The following is a 14,592-nucleotide window of genomic DNA, read 5'->3' as shown; positions in this document are numbered from 1 at the left end:
TTTGTGACAGACGGGTACCAGTAAGAGTGAAAGGGAAGGTCTACAAGACAGTAGTGAGACCAGCTATGTTATATGGCTTGGAGACAGTGGCATTGACAAAAAGGCAGGAGTCAGAGCTGGATGTGGCAGAGTTAAAGATGTTAAGATTTGCACTCGGTGTGACTAGGATGGATAGGATTAGGAATCAGTATATTAGAGGGTCAGCTCATGTTGGACAGTTTGGAGACAAAGCAAGAGAGACGAGATTGCGTTGGTTTGGACATGTGCTGAGGAGGGATGATGGGTATATTGGGAAAAAGATGCTAAGGATGGAGCTGCCAGGTAAGAGGAAAAGAGGAAGGCCTAAGATAAGGTTTATGGACGTGGTGAGAGAGGACATGCAGGTGGCTGATGTGACAGAGCAAGATGCAGAGGATAGGAAGAAATGGAAAGAGATGATCCGCTGTGGCGACCCCTAACGGGAAAAGCTGAAAGATGATGATGATATATATATTTATATATTTATATATATATATATATATATATATATATATATATATATATATATATATATATATATATATTCCCTAGCTTAAGGTGTTGCTTACTTTTCTTATCACTTTTCTATAACTTTTTCTAGTTTAAATATTAGAATGGCAATACTGATACCTTTCTGTATTGCTGTTTTTATATTATCTGTTTTTCCTATTTTCCTAGACTCTGACAGCTGACAGCAGGACACTGTTTTTTTCCTAGCATGTCAGAAAAGGCTGCTGGGTTCAAGTGTTCAGTCTGCAGCCACAAAATCCTGCTGCAGGACCCTCATTCCCTTTGCGTGTGCTGTCTAAATGTTGCCAACTTGAATTTGGAATGCAAGGCGTGTGCCTCTTTTGGTATCAGGATGCTCCAACGACATAGGGAGAAGCTTGTTTTGAAGGGCCTTCTTTCCAGCAAGGCTGGGAGCTTGGCTCCTACTGCACCAGATGTCTCTTCAATGGCAAATACACCAGGCAAGCTTCAGAAGAAGAGAGAGTGGTCTAGAGGGGAAAAAAGGAATTGTTTGACATTCAATCTGTCCTTATGTGAGGGTCTTGCTTCACCTCAGATCATATTTGCTGACTATTCCAATCATATGACCACAATTTCACGTAATAGCAATAACCCAAGAATGTTCCATGTATAGTGAATGGTGATGCAGAGTAAACAGACAGGGTCTTAGTCTAGGTCTGTCAGAGCCCCAGAAAATGTAAATGACAATTTGGGGGGGGGGGTGTTGAACCGGATGAAATTTAGACATGGATCTAGCTTTATGGTAAGTACATAACTATCGTATCCAATGTCTATTTTCATCATGTTCAATGTATGGGACAGATTCCTAAGCCATCTAATGAACCTGGGTGGGCTCAAGGAAAGCCATTCCTAAGAATGGCAGACAAAGGATGCATGCACTCTAAACTGTACCTCCAACTTATGAGATACAAAGGTATGAGCTGATGACCAGGTTGCTGCTGCACAGATGTTGCTGATATGGCCAGGTTGCTGCTGCACAGATGTTGCTGATATGACCAGGTTGCTGCTGCACAGATGTTGCTGATAGGAACTCTTTGCAAATGCTACAGATGTAGCCATTATTCTAGTGTAGTAAGCCATAGGTTTTAAGTACAAAGGTAATCCAGGAGATTGGTAAACTCAGAAAAATGCAGTCTACCAGCCACTTAAGAAGTGTAACTTTTGAAACATGTCGTCCTATTTTTGTTTTGGAAAAAGATACAAAGAGTTGGTCTGACTTTCTTATATCTTTAATACGATGCAGATAAAAACTGAGCCATCTGTGCCTGTGGAGATTTAACATATGAAGCGTGTGTTATAGTTAGGGGAAAACACAACACAATGTATTGATTCAAATTTGTTTCAGTTGACACCTTTGGAAGAAAAGGATTAGTTTTCACTGATACTATCTTTGTGGAAGTGGAGAAAGGGTGGCTTACATGACAGTGCTTTTAATTCCAAAACTTATCTAATGGAGGTAATAGCAAGCAGAAAAAAGGCATTGCAAGGAAGAAATTTAAGATGGATATTCTGCATGTTCAAAGGGTTTCTGACTTAATGACTGAAGCAACAAGTCAATATCCCATGGAGGGACTGCCTCTTGAATGGGAGGTCTTAAAAAATGTTTCTTTAAGGAAGGCTTTAGATACTGATTCATCTATTGATTCTCTTAGGATACTCCCTACGTGAAAATTAGAAATGGAAGCCATCTGAACCTTTATAGTAGAGTAACTGAAACACTGATGAAAAAGTTCTGAAAGAAATTCCAATATCAAAGGAAGACAGGCTGAAAATGGGTATTGTTTTGAAGATGCCCAAAGAGAAATATCTTTGCCACTTGCTTTTATAAGTCTAAATGTTGCCAACTTGAATTTGGAATGCAAGGCGTGTGCCTCTTTTGGTGTCAGGATGCTCCAACGACATAGGGAGAAGCTTGTTTTGAAGGATCTTCTTTCCACCAAGGCTGGGAGCTTGGCTCCTACTGCACCAGATGTCTCTTCAATGGCAAATACACCAGGCAAGCTTCAAATAAAATTGGACAAGCCATGTGGTTAATTTCAGGGTCTGAAGATCCAGTAGCCTCAGTAGTTTCAGAATTGGATCCAGCACCCAGGGTGAAGGGGAAGGGGAACCACACCTGCTGGGGCAAAAATGTGGCAAAGAAGATCACCTTGGCCTTTCACCTCATGGCTTTCTGTATGAATTTTGTTAGAAAATGAATTGGTAGAAAGGCATATAGCAGAACTGGAAGTCAAAAAATGGACTAGAGCATCTATTGGTAACTGTCCCTGTAGAGGGATGAGGGCAAAGTAACTGCTGCATTTGTTGTTCAGGTAAAGGCAAAGAGGTCACAGCAAGGTTGGACCCAGCTGATGAATATCTTGTTTGTCACGGTGACAAACCACTCATGGGGTAATAGGATACACCTGCTTAGTCTGTCTGCTATTTGACATTTCAGAAATGTGCGTTGCTACTAGAAAGTGATGGGAAGACATCGTCCACTACCAGACTTGCATGGCCTCCCAACAAAGAGGATATGAACATGTTCCACCTTATTTGTTGCTGGCCCATACCACAGACATATTTTCCATGTGAATGGAAATCATACCATTGGGTATGGAGTCCTGAAAAGCACACAGTGTAAGAACTTCCCTCATATCCAAGACACTAATGTGTCTTGGCCTCCTTAGTTGATTAAGTCCCTTGAACCATCTTCCCTTCAAAATGTCCCCACCCCAGAAGGGAAGTGTCTGTGGTTACTGTAGCCTGGAGAACAGGTGGGCAGAAAGGCCTCCCATCTACCAACGACTGAGAAGTCATCCACCATCTTACATGTTTTCAGCATGCTTGAGTGAAATGGATCTTGGTATGTAGAGGGTGAAAGTTCTGTGACCATTGGACATATAGTGTCCACTGCAGCACTCATGGTATCTTACTAATGATACTAATGTAATGGTAGAAGCTATCAGACCTAACAGACAGATAATCAGTCTAGCTTGTTGGAGAGGATGTTGAATCACTTTAGAAGCTGCCAATCTTAATGGCTGAACTATCTCTCGATTGGATGTTTGGCAATTTGTGGAAATGTATTTGTATGACATCAAATGCATTCTATTTGTTGTGTTGGTAGCAATTTGCTTTTCATATGATTGACTGTTACAGGTTCATAGGTTCATATAGGCTATCGGCCCTAGGGCCTATACAAGCTTAACCATAACAATTCCCTGGATATTTCTTCCCACAATATTTACTTCTCTGGACCCCTGTCTAGCAGGGTGACTGACATGATCCCAGGGGTGAAATTCCTATCCCCCATCCAATCATCAAGGTTCCTTTTGAAGAGGGCCAATGAGGCGCTCTGCTTAACATGTATGGGCAGTCTATTCCAGAGTATGGGGAGTCTCTGGGTCAGGAACCTATCCCTCCAGCATGTTTTGTTCATTGTGATGATCCAAGGAGCATGTGGCTCTGAGGGATTGGGATTTCTTTAAGTGGAGCATGTCCAACAGCTCAGGGTTTGACATGGCCTTGAGTAGACGATATGCCACAGAGTATAGCTGGAGTTTTTTTAGACGGTCAACATATGGCATCTGCTTTAGGCCTGTGATTCTTTTAGTGAGGTATTTCTGTGATCTTTCCAGCTGTTGCAGATGTCTTGTGAGGTACATACCAAATGGGGCATTATACTCTATAATGAGTCTAATGAGGGATGAGTACAGTGGGACAATAGCCTCCTTTTTTCTGAATGAAAAGCCCTTAGTGATGAGGTGTGCCACACAGAAGGATTTCCTGACTGTTGTGGCGATGTGGTTATCGAAAGTGAGACCACTGTCCACCTGTGTCCCTAAGTCTCTCATCACACTTTCAATGTTTAGTGTCCTGCCACCTATGTGGTAATTCATGGGTACATGTTTTTTTCCAAAGGGGATAACTATACATTTCTTGGCATTAAGCTTGAGCCCATGGATCTGGCACCAAGCACCTGTTTCTGTAAGGCCCTTTTGTAGGATATCCACATCATTTGGGGATTCAATAATTGTTCCCAGTTTGCAGTCATCTGTGAACTTTGTTAGCCAGAGTCCCTTATTGTTGGCCTGTACTTCAGAGAAGTAGATGCCAAACAAGAGTGGTCCCAGGACTGAACCCTGAGGTACTCCACTTGTTACTTGTCTGGAGCTGAATTTGGAGTCAGCTACTTTTACAGTCTGGGTTCTGTCAATAAGCCACTTGGCAACCCATCACATGACATAAGGATTTATGCCCAGCTTAGTAAGTTTATCTATGATTTCAGAGTGGGGGATGGTGTCGAAGGACTTGGCGAGGTCCAGATAGGCTGTGTGGACCGCCTTACCCTCGTCCACAGCTCTGGAGACTGATTAGAAGAAGTCAATCAGATTCAGGAGACAAGATCGGCCCTTCACAAACCCAAACTGGGTGGGGTCCAGTGTTTTAAGGTTGCCAATGTCTTTGTTTATAAGTTCCATGATAATGCATTCCATGTCCTTGCAGATCAGGCTTGTCAGACTGATGGGACGGTAGTTCCCGGGATCCAAGGTGGATTCCCCCCTTGTGGAGTGGGATAACTGTAGCTGTGTGCCACTCAGTGGGCACGAAGCTTGAGGTGAGGCTATGATTAAACATGACACTTAGGTGAGGTGCCAGTTCATTTTGTAGTTCATGTAGTACACAGCCTGGGATGTCATCTGGTCCCATGGATGCTGTATTCTTAGCTTTGGAGAGTGTGGTTTCTACCTGTGTGGCCGTGATTACTGGAATTTGGCAATCTTTTGGTATTGAGATGGGCCCTTTAGGGGGTGAGAGGGGGGTGAAGTTGGTAATAAATCGATCTGCCAGGATATTGGCAATATCCTTGGGATCAGTATATTTAATGCCATTCTGTTGTAGCTCAGAGCAGATCTGAACATTGCCATTTAGATTCTTGACATAACTATAGAATGCCTTGTGGTTGTCTTTGGAATCTTTGGCAATTTTATTTTCATAACTAGCTTTTGAGGATTTTATGAGGGATCTCAGCTTCTTACTGAGGCTGGTGAGGGTGTTTTTTGCATCCTGGGATTTTCCTCTTTTCTGCAACAGTTTCTTCCTACTGTTGTATAGTTTGTTTATAACAGGGGACCACCAGATTGGCTTCCTTTTTTTGGAGGAGAGTATCTTGGTTCTATTTGGGATGGCACGATTCATGCATGAGTGGATGTGCTCATACAGTGCCTTAGTGTAGGATTGTGCAGTCGAACTTTCAGATCCACTTATCCCCAAGTGGTCTGCAAGACTGAGAAGAAAAACTTGGTGTTGTAATAGCAGATCCATGGAGATAGCTATTAGGAGCAGGTCTTCTAAATATGTGATCCCCTGTAGACGTACATGAGCTGCAATCACTGCTATAATCTTGGTGAGCACCCAGTGGGCTATACTAAGACCAAATGGCAGTGCTCTAAATTGGGAGTGATTGGCTCCTAGCTGGAAATGGAGGAACCTCCTGGATTATCTTGGGAATTCAGATGTGGAAGTTGGCGTCCTGGAGATCTATAGAACATACCCAATCATCCTTCATCAGAGGCAGAATGGACTGAACCACGACCATCCTGAATTCTGTCCATTTGACAAGTTGGTCTGAGGTCCTCTGTCTCTTTTGGAATGAAAAGGAATCTGGAATAGATTCCTGATTCTAACTGACTGGGGGGGACCAGCTGAATAACTCTTGTTTAGCAACTTTAACACTTCTGTTGCTGCAGATTCCAACTGACTGGTTGGAGTATTGGGAATCTTTAATCTTTTCTTTGTAGAAAACAAAAAGTGTATGGTATAGCCCCTGGTGATTATCCTTAACACCCATGAAGAGAAGCTATGGTTTGCCAGGCCAGAGGGTGTAAGGTTAAGCACCTTATGTCAAAGTGCAACAGCCGGGCAATGATTCAGAGACACTGGTAGGGTTTCTCACATGAAGAGGCCATGGAAACTATGGTTCTGCAGTTCACTTATGCTTCTTGGGTGAGTTCTGTTCAAATTCTCTCCACCTCTGCCTATGGGAGGTCTATCTACAGGAATGTCATGGTGAAAACCCTGTGAGTTTTTGAACCATATTTTCTTGCCTCCCCTTTGATTCCTAGAATAGTAACATTGTGGAGTGAAGTAACTGATTCCCACAGTAGAAAGGGAATTACTGTCTTGTTCCTTCCAGCTAAGAGTTTTTTTTTACCTTAGGTTCAAAGAAAGTGGAACCATTGAAACGGACATTAATAAGGGGCATCTGGAAGCTTTCTGTGAAATCACACAGCTGCATCCAGGCATGGTAACACATGGTAATGTCTGTACCACCTGCTGCATTCAATAGCAGTCACATGGCAGCAATGGAAGTAGATTGCAGGGTAGACATTCGGGTACCCACTGTTTTTTCGATGTCAGATGTTAAGTTACATCCTTGATCAAGTCCCTTTGGAAACAAGTTAAATGGACAAGGTAATTCAGCGCTTGAAGTTCAAAGTTCAGTGAAGAGCAAGTCTGTTTCCCTAATCTGTCCAACCCCTTGGAATCTCTGTTTAGGTACAGAGAGAACTTTCCTCAGAGGGTTCTTTCTTTGTGGCTGCTGCTACCACCATGGCCTCTACTGGAGAGCCTTTAGACCAGTGTTTCCAGTCCTTCAAGATGAATAGGGTCCTATCCAGTTTCCTAGGAATGAGCTCTGCATTGTCAGAGTCCTTTCAAGCCCTCTGTACAATGAGATCCATCAAGACATCATCAGACAGAGAGTGTGGGGGGAAATGGGACCACCCAGGTTGGATGCAGATGGGCCAAACCCAAAGGCTTCAAGGAATATGGTCTCATCCAAAGGGGTTTCAGTAGAACAAAGTAGCCTCTGCTTCATCAATTCTAGAATGAAAACCAAACTGACGTCCTCAACAGGGAACTGGGGGATCGTTCTTCATCCAAATGACAGACATAGGTGAGGAGCCTATGTGCTTCTGTTTGCTTATCTGTTTTTACAGACTGTATCTCTGGGACTGATGGAGACATATCAGAATCAGATGGGGAGCTCAGTTCTTGAGCTGCCTCAAAGCATATAGGTTCTGTCTGCTGCTATCAACCTGAAGGAGAAGAATGAGGCTCAGGATCCACTGGGAGTTGGGATGGGTCAGAGCTCTGTGCACACGCATGCAGCCATTGCCCTTTCCACTGCCTTGAAAGCTGATTCTGCCATTGGAGCCAAGGAAATACTTCCCCATCAGCTGACTGGGGGAGTATCCCAGCTCCAATGAAGAATGATTCTGATGAGGATCTCGGAGTTGAGCTGTCAAGTGCCAAAGCACTGAGGGGGAAGGAACAACTCTGAAAACTATGGTGTTGACTTCACTGTTGGCAGTCCAACCCTTTGGCTCTAGGACTCTTTTCAACCCAAAAGCATCAGAGTTGAGAGAGTAAGGGGAAAACGTTGAAGCCAAAGTCTCTATGGCTAACATATTGTACAGATGTGAGCCAGCATGGTTTGGAACCATAAATGCTGGCTCTGATAAGGAGCAGTTATTGGACGAGGTTGATGGGCCCATTCCTGGCTCTCCTTCAGGGGCTGGTGCTGGGTGGACCCCTAGTTTCTCATCATCCAGTCAATGTACATTTCAGAGAGACTTCTGGTGAAATGTCCAGACCTTGACGATGAAGCTACAGATACAGGTGTCAAGGGTAGCTTGTGTCGTAGCATTGGAGAATGTAATATAGGACTTACTAATCCCAGGGAAAAAGTAACTTTAGGTGAGGGAGTCTGGATCAGAATTGCAGATGGATACAACTGCCTTGAAGCCTTAGGTGCCAGACCTGGTAGACTGGTTTGATTTGGAGACCTTTTCCTAGATTTGTCTGTCTTTCTCTCATCCAATATCTTTTCATCAGTTCTTTTCTGTATTGATTTCTCTCAGTGTTTTTCTTTAGGTTTATCCTCTTTATACTTTTGCTTTTCTGAGCTGGGAGATGCAGAGGTTTGTCTAGCTTCAGACGACATTGTGGAAGACCCTGTCTAAGGAGGAAGCAAGCCTTTAAGTATCAGTTTTTCTTTCCTGGCTTAGAGGGCTCTGGATCCAAAGGCAGTATAGAGATCACAATTAGCCTGAAGATGACCCAAAAATAGACACAATGGGCATGGGGGGTCTTGAGAAGAGATTGTGTGTCCACAGGCTGAATGCTTTAAAAAGGTTTTTCAGACATTGAAAAGAAAACTACACACAAAAAAGTACTGAACACCATGTAACTGCAACACTTGCCTTTCTTTACATTTAAATTATGTATTTACCATAACTAGGCATCTGTATTGTCCATTTTCATTCTTCCTCAATGAACGGGTTACAGATCTGATTCTCGTATCTGACTTGGCTGCATACTATATACTTTGGATCCAACCACTCGAGCTCTTCCCTTTACCCATAATGCCCTATTCCATCTCCAATACCTCAGACAGAGTTTGCTGCCATAATGCACTCATTAAATAATAAAGAGATTAAAAAGAGATATTAGAGTAGGGTTCAAACCCCAAACTACAGGTTCTTAAGGTCCATTAGGTCACTCCAAGAGATGACAGGAGTGGGGGGTTGAGGAAGAATGAAAATGGACAACACAGATGCCTAGTGATGGAAAGTACATAACTTAAATCTGATGCTGTCTTTTTCATTCTTCCTCAATGAATGAGACAGAATCCCTAGCTACATGAATCTCGGGTGGCCCTCATGGAAGGATATTCCAGAGAACCACTGAACCAAAGGCAGCTCTACTTCTGGAAACTAGGTCCAGTTTCTAATAAGTAACAAAGGTATGAACATTGGACTATGTGGCTGTTAGGCAGATATCATTAATAAACGTTCTTGACTACAAAGCAGATGAAGTAGCCATAGCTCAAGTAGAATGGGCTTTAGGGATTCATGGTACATAAAGGTCCTGTTGGGAATAAATCCAGGAAATACAGTTCCATTCCAAAATCCATTTGGCCAATGTGACTTTAGAAACTGGAGAACCTAGCAGATTTGGTGAAAAGGAGATAAACAGTTGGTCTGTTTTCTTGAATTCCATTGTTCTGTGTAAATAGAAACTTAATTGTCTATGCATGTCTAGAAGATGAAGCATGTATTCATCTTTCAAAGCAGGATCTGACCAACGTAATCCACAGAGTAAACGAGTGCCAAGTGGGTAGTTGCAAGAAAATTTATTGATAAAAAACAAGCGCTTTCGCTTGGCTAGATACCGAGCTTTTTCAAGAGTGTTAACATCAGCAGTGTTCTTAAAATTAGAAGAGCTCGCTTGTAGGTTTGTAAGTAGACACACCCTTCACAGTAAGATCATTCACTGTTGTAGGTGTCTGCTGCAACACGACTTTTTAACTACAGTAATCTTTATGCTTGTATACTTTTTTCAACAATTTTTTCTCTGCAGATGTATGTTTTCTATTTCTACTATTTTTTAAATTGTTTTAACATTCACCAAATATATTTAACACAAAAATTATGAATAACAGGAATACAGTTTTTAACATAACTGATAATGCAGTTCATTTAATAGGTTTTACATGTATACACACTTGCTACTAGAGTTAATACATGAGCATTAGCACATACATTTTTAAACAGTGTATTTTATGTTTCAAATGTGCAACGCTTTGTAATATGGGTATTTCTTTTTAAACATATGAGTATTTCTCCTTTTTTAAAATATGAGTGTTGCTTTACTAAAGTAGCACTCCTCACTAATTGTTAATTGTTAATTGACTTAAGACTAACAGCTAACTAGCTAACCATGTGATAGGGAAAGATATATAAAATGGCACTGTTTCCAATGTTTTAATTCATTTTTAACTTGAAAAAGCTCGGTATCTAGCCGAGCGAAAGCGCTTGTTTTTTATCAATAAATTTTCTTGCAACTACCCACTTGGCACTCGTTTACTCTGTGGATTACGTTGGTCAGATCCTGCTTTGAAGCTTGTTTTTCTTTGGTTTGGTGATACTGTTGCTATTTATTTCTTGGTTTTGATGTATTCATCTTTGTTTGAAAATTTTAGAAAGAAGACTGGTAAATGAATATTTTGGTTACTATTACACTCCAACAACACATCCATAAGGTAACCCTGTCTCTATGAAAAACAATGTAAGGGGGTCTTAGATGAAAGAGCTGCTCCTAAGCAGTAAACACACTCCCTGTGGGCATCCACGTTAGGGATTTTATGCCCACAGGAAGTACATTTCTTAAAACCTGTCAGCTTATCAATCATGACAGATAAAGCTAGAAAGAAAAACAATATAAAAGAAAAAAGGTAAATACATACATTTTTTAAGTAGAAAAAAAACCAGCAATGCTAATAAAGAATAATCTGTATGAAAAGGGCAGGAAATAAAGGTGATAGAGAGAAGAGTATCAACAATGGTACATGATGAAGAACTACTACTATAATAGCAGAAAGGCCTGATGCAGAAAAAAATGATAAAAATCTGAGGGAGCCTGGAAAAATACAGGTATGAGAAAGAATTAAAAGGGGAAAGAAATATATTTTAAAAATAAGGATAAAAATGTACTTACAGTAAAGAATACTATTAAGCAAATGCTGCAAGAGAGGATCCTACATCTGGGACAATGCCAGCAAACTAGATCTGGGGTTTTGGGAATTGACTAGGGCATTGTGGGTAGAAGGAGGAGCTCGAGAGTTGGATCCAAAGTTGGCCGAATTGGATCTGTAACCCATTCATTGAGGAAGAATGAAAAGAACTTCAGATATTGAGAATATATGTATATTCATCTAAATCTACAAGAAAAATATCTATATAACAGTTGGTGAATACCCTAATATTTAAGTCACAGTAACAGTACTATTACTGGAAAGTTCTACAGGTAAAAAGCACTCAAAAAAGTTACCTAAAACTAACGTCAACACTAACCTAACCTACAAACTATCTATACCATGTTCTATACCATAACATAAAGGAAGAATCAAGAGATTGAACAATTTGCTTTCACTTACTGTGATCGCAAGAAGAATTCTAAGATAACACATCTGGATAAAACAGGTGGCAAATGAGATCCGAGGTAAATCAGACATAAAGAGAGAATTGTGGGTAAGGGAGAAGTCAGAGCTCCTGGATCCAAGACTCTGGTAGAAGGCACCTAGGTCAGATCTGTCACTCATCTAGTTAGGATGCAATAGACGAGTCTTTGTGGGATCTGTTCAAGCAGCTTTATTATGTACAAACACATCACAATTGAAGCTTATTAACGTTAACTTAGGTAACATAGATAAACTAGCTACAGTCATTCTTACATGCTCGCTGGCTGTCTTTTCAAAATGCCACAAAGTATAGCACTTGCTTGCTTGCTATTTATATATGCACATTCAGTCCTTGATATGTTTCTTGTAGACACAACACACATACACACACACACACACACACACACACACACACACACACACACACACACACTCTCTCTGTTCTACAAGATCCAACAACCCATAAATTGAACTGAACAAAAATAGACAATGATCCAGCAATACTGATGATAATTTGGTAGAAGACGAAGGGAAGAATGGAAGAAGACAGCATGAATCTAGTGTTAAGGCAAACAATGTTTTCTTTTCAAGCTGCCTCAACCTATGGAAGACAGTCTCAAGCCAGCCTAAGTGGGCAGAAACATGAGAGAACATTCTGAAGAATAGTGGAGCCAAATGATGCCCTTGACCTAAATTGAATAGCAAACAAGGGTACGAGTGTGCCACCAAGAAGCAGCTGAGCACACATCATCCAAAGAAGCATGACTGAAAAAGGCTATTGAAGTAGATACTGCCATTGTGAAATGACCCTTTGGTCTGGAAGGAAAATATAAGCAATTAACTTTAGACACAAAAGATACGCTATCAGCAAGCCATCAGAATATAATAAAATGTGAGACTGCCTTAGTCTACAAAAATGATACAGAGCTGGTCTAATTTTCTGAACTCTAGCGGTCTGTTTAAGTAAAATCTCAAATGCTGATGAAGGTCTAGTAATGTAGAATGTTTTCATCCTTATTAATGAAATTTGGAAATACTGCTAGATGAATAGACTGATTCAGGTTAGAATCAGAGGCCACCTTAGGCAAAAAAGGTGGGATTGGTAGGCAGAGAAATCGTATTCTTGTGAAATATCAAATAGGGAGGCCTATAAGATAAAGCCTGAAGTTCTGAAATGTGTGTAGTGGAAGTTACTGCAATTAAGAAAAAAGTTTTCAATGACAACTTCAGAGCCACTGTAGCAGCAGGCTGAAAAAGTGTCCTGTTAATGTCTATAATATAAAAAGGACAGATCCCAATGAGAAACCAAGTCCCTCAAGGGAGGTCTGGGTAGAAAGATCAATTTCAAAAAGGCTTTATCTTGACTAAAATGGAAATTGAAAATGGCCACCAAATGAACCTTAATAGAATAGCTATATTTTACCAGTCTGCCTCAAAGCCCAAAATATCATCCAAGGAAGCAAAAAAGACAACCCAAATACTGAATCTTCTCCACTTACTGCAGTTAAGTTTTCTAGTTTATGGCTTCTGATATAAGGAAAATATATGTATAACTCTAATAGCTTGGGATCTCTAGTCATCATTAGAAGTGGAGGAAACAAGTGGGGAGTTTGAGGGATTTGAAATTTGGGTGATGCTGGCCCAAAGGATGTGATAACAGATCAAGAATCCAAGGAGGGTGAACCAGGTGAGGCCGCAAGAAAAGGATCCATTCTTATTTGGGCCAAAACAGTGTTAGGAGGATCACAGTCAGCTTGCACCATACTGCTTTTTGTAAAAAGTTCACTATCATGGGAATCAGAAGGCATATGTAGAAGAGACCTAGGGTCGAGCATGGACCAGGGTGTCCCTCAATGATTGTCAATTCTGGGGGATCAGGGCAAAGTAGTTGCTGCACTGTGTTGTAAAGGGTTGCAAAGATATGGCAGTAAGTAGTTGAAAATCTGTTGTCACTGATGGGTTGAGGAAGCACTCGTGAAACACTTGAATACTTCTGCTCAACCTGTCCAATAGGATGCTGGATTTCCTTGTGATGTACATTGCTATCAGAAATCAATGTACACCCCCAAGAAGTGCATCACTATCAGAAAGCATTGGGAAGACATTGCCCACTGCCACATTCTCATGGCCTCTCGAAACAGGGGACAAGATCAGGTTCTGCCTTGTTTGTTGATATAACAGACCCACAGCCATGTTGACACTCTGGATAGACATTGCAGTTTTGGGTAGACTGTCTTGAAAAGCATGCAGCATCAGGAAGACCACTCTCACTGCCAGATCATGGATGAGCAAGTTGTCCTCTAATTGTGACCAGATACTTTGGACTGGTCTTCCCTCAAAGTGCCCCCATCCTCAGCAGCAAAGTGTCCATACTTACTGTGACAAGGACAAAGGGGTGTTTTGATGAGACACTGCTGGATGTCATGGTGACAAACCTCTTTAAGGCTTATGGGATACTGTACAAGATGTGTTGTCAAAGACCACTGGACTTAGAGTCGACTGAAGTACCCTTGTGAGGAACCTGGCCAGGAGAACTAATGAAATGGCAGCAGCCATTGAACTGAAGAGACAAAGGACTAAAGAAGCAGGCAGACTTACAGGAACCTAATGGGCCTGAAGGAGCAGAGATGACAATCTTGAGAGTGAAAGTCTGACAATTTGGGTAGCAGTGTCCAGATGGCAACCTATGAACTCCACAGCCTGGACAGAGTCTAGTTTGGACTTCTTGAAGTTCACCTTAATTCCTAAAGCTAGGCACACATAGATCAAGGAGTCTCTTGACTGAACTACCAATGCCCTTGAAGTTGCTTTAGGGAGCCAATTGTTCAGGTAAGGGAAAACCCCCAAATCTTGCAGCTTGAGATGGGTTGTAACCATTGCCAAGTATCTGGTGAACACCCACGGGGCTGTGGTGAGAACAAAGGGCAATGCTCAAAACAGAGAGTGACTGTTTCTCAGAAGGAAGTACAGAACCCTTCTGGAATGCCTGGATATCTTTACCTGGTACACATCTTGGATACCTACAGAGCACAGCC

This window comes from Protopterus annectens, chromosome 1.part1, assembly GCF_019279795.1.
Source record: "Protopterus annectens isolate FY-2018-M chromosome 1.part1, PAN1.0, whole genome shotgun sequence".
Lineage (NCBI taxonomy): Eukaryota > Metazoa > Chordata > Ceratodontiformes > Protopteridae > Protopterus > Protopterus annectens.
Note: the sequence above shows the minus strand (reverse complement) of the source record.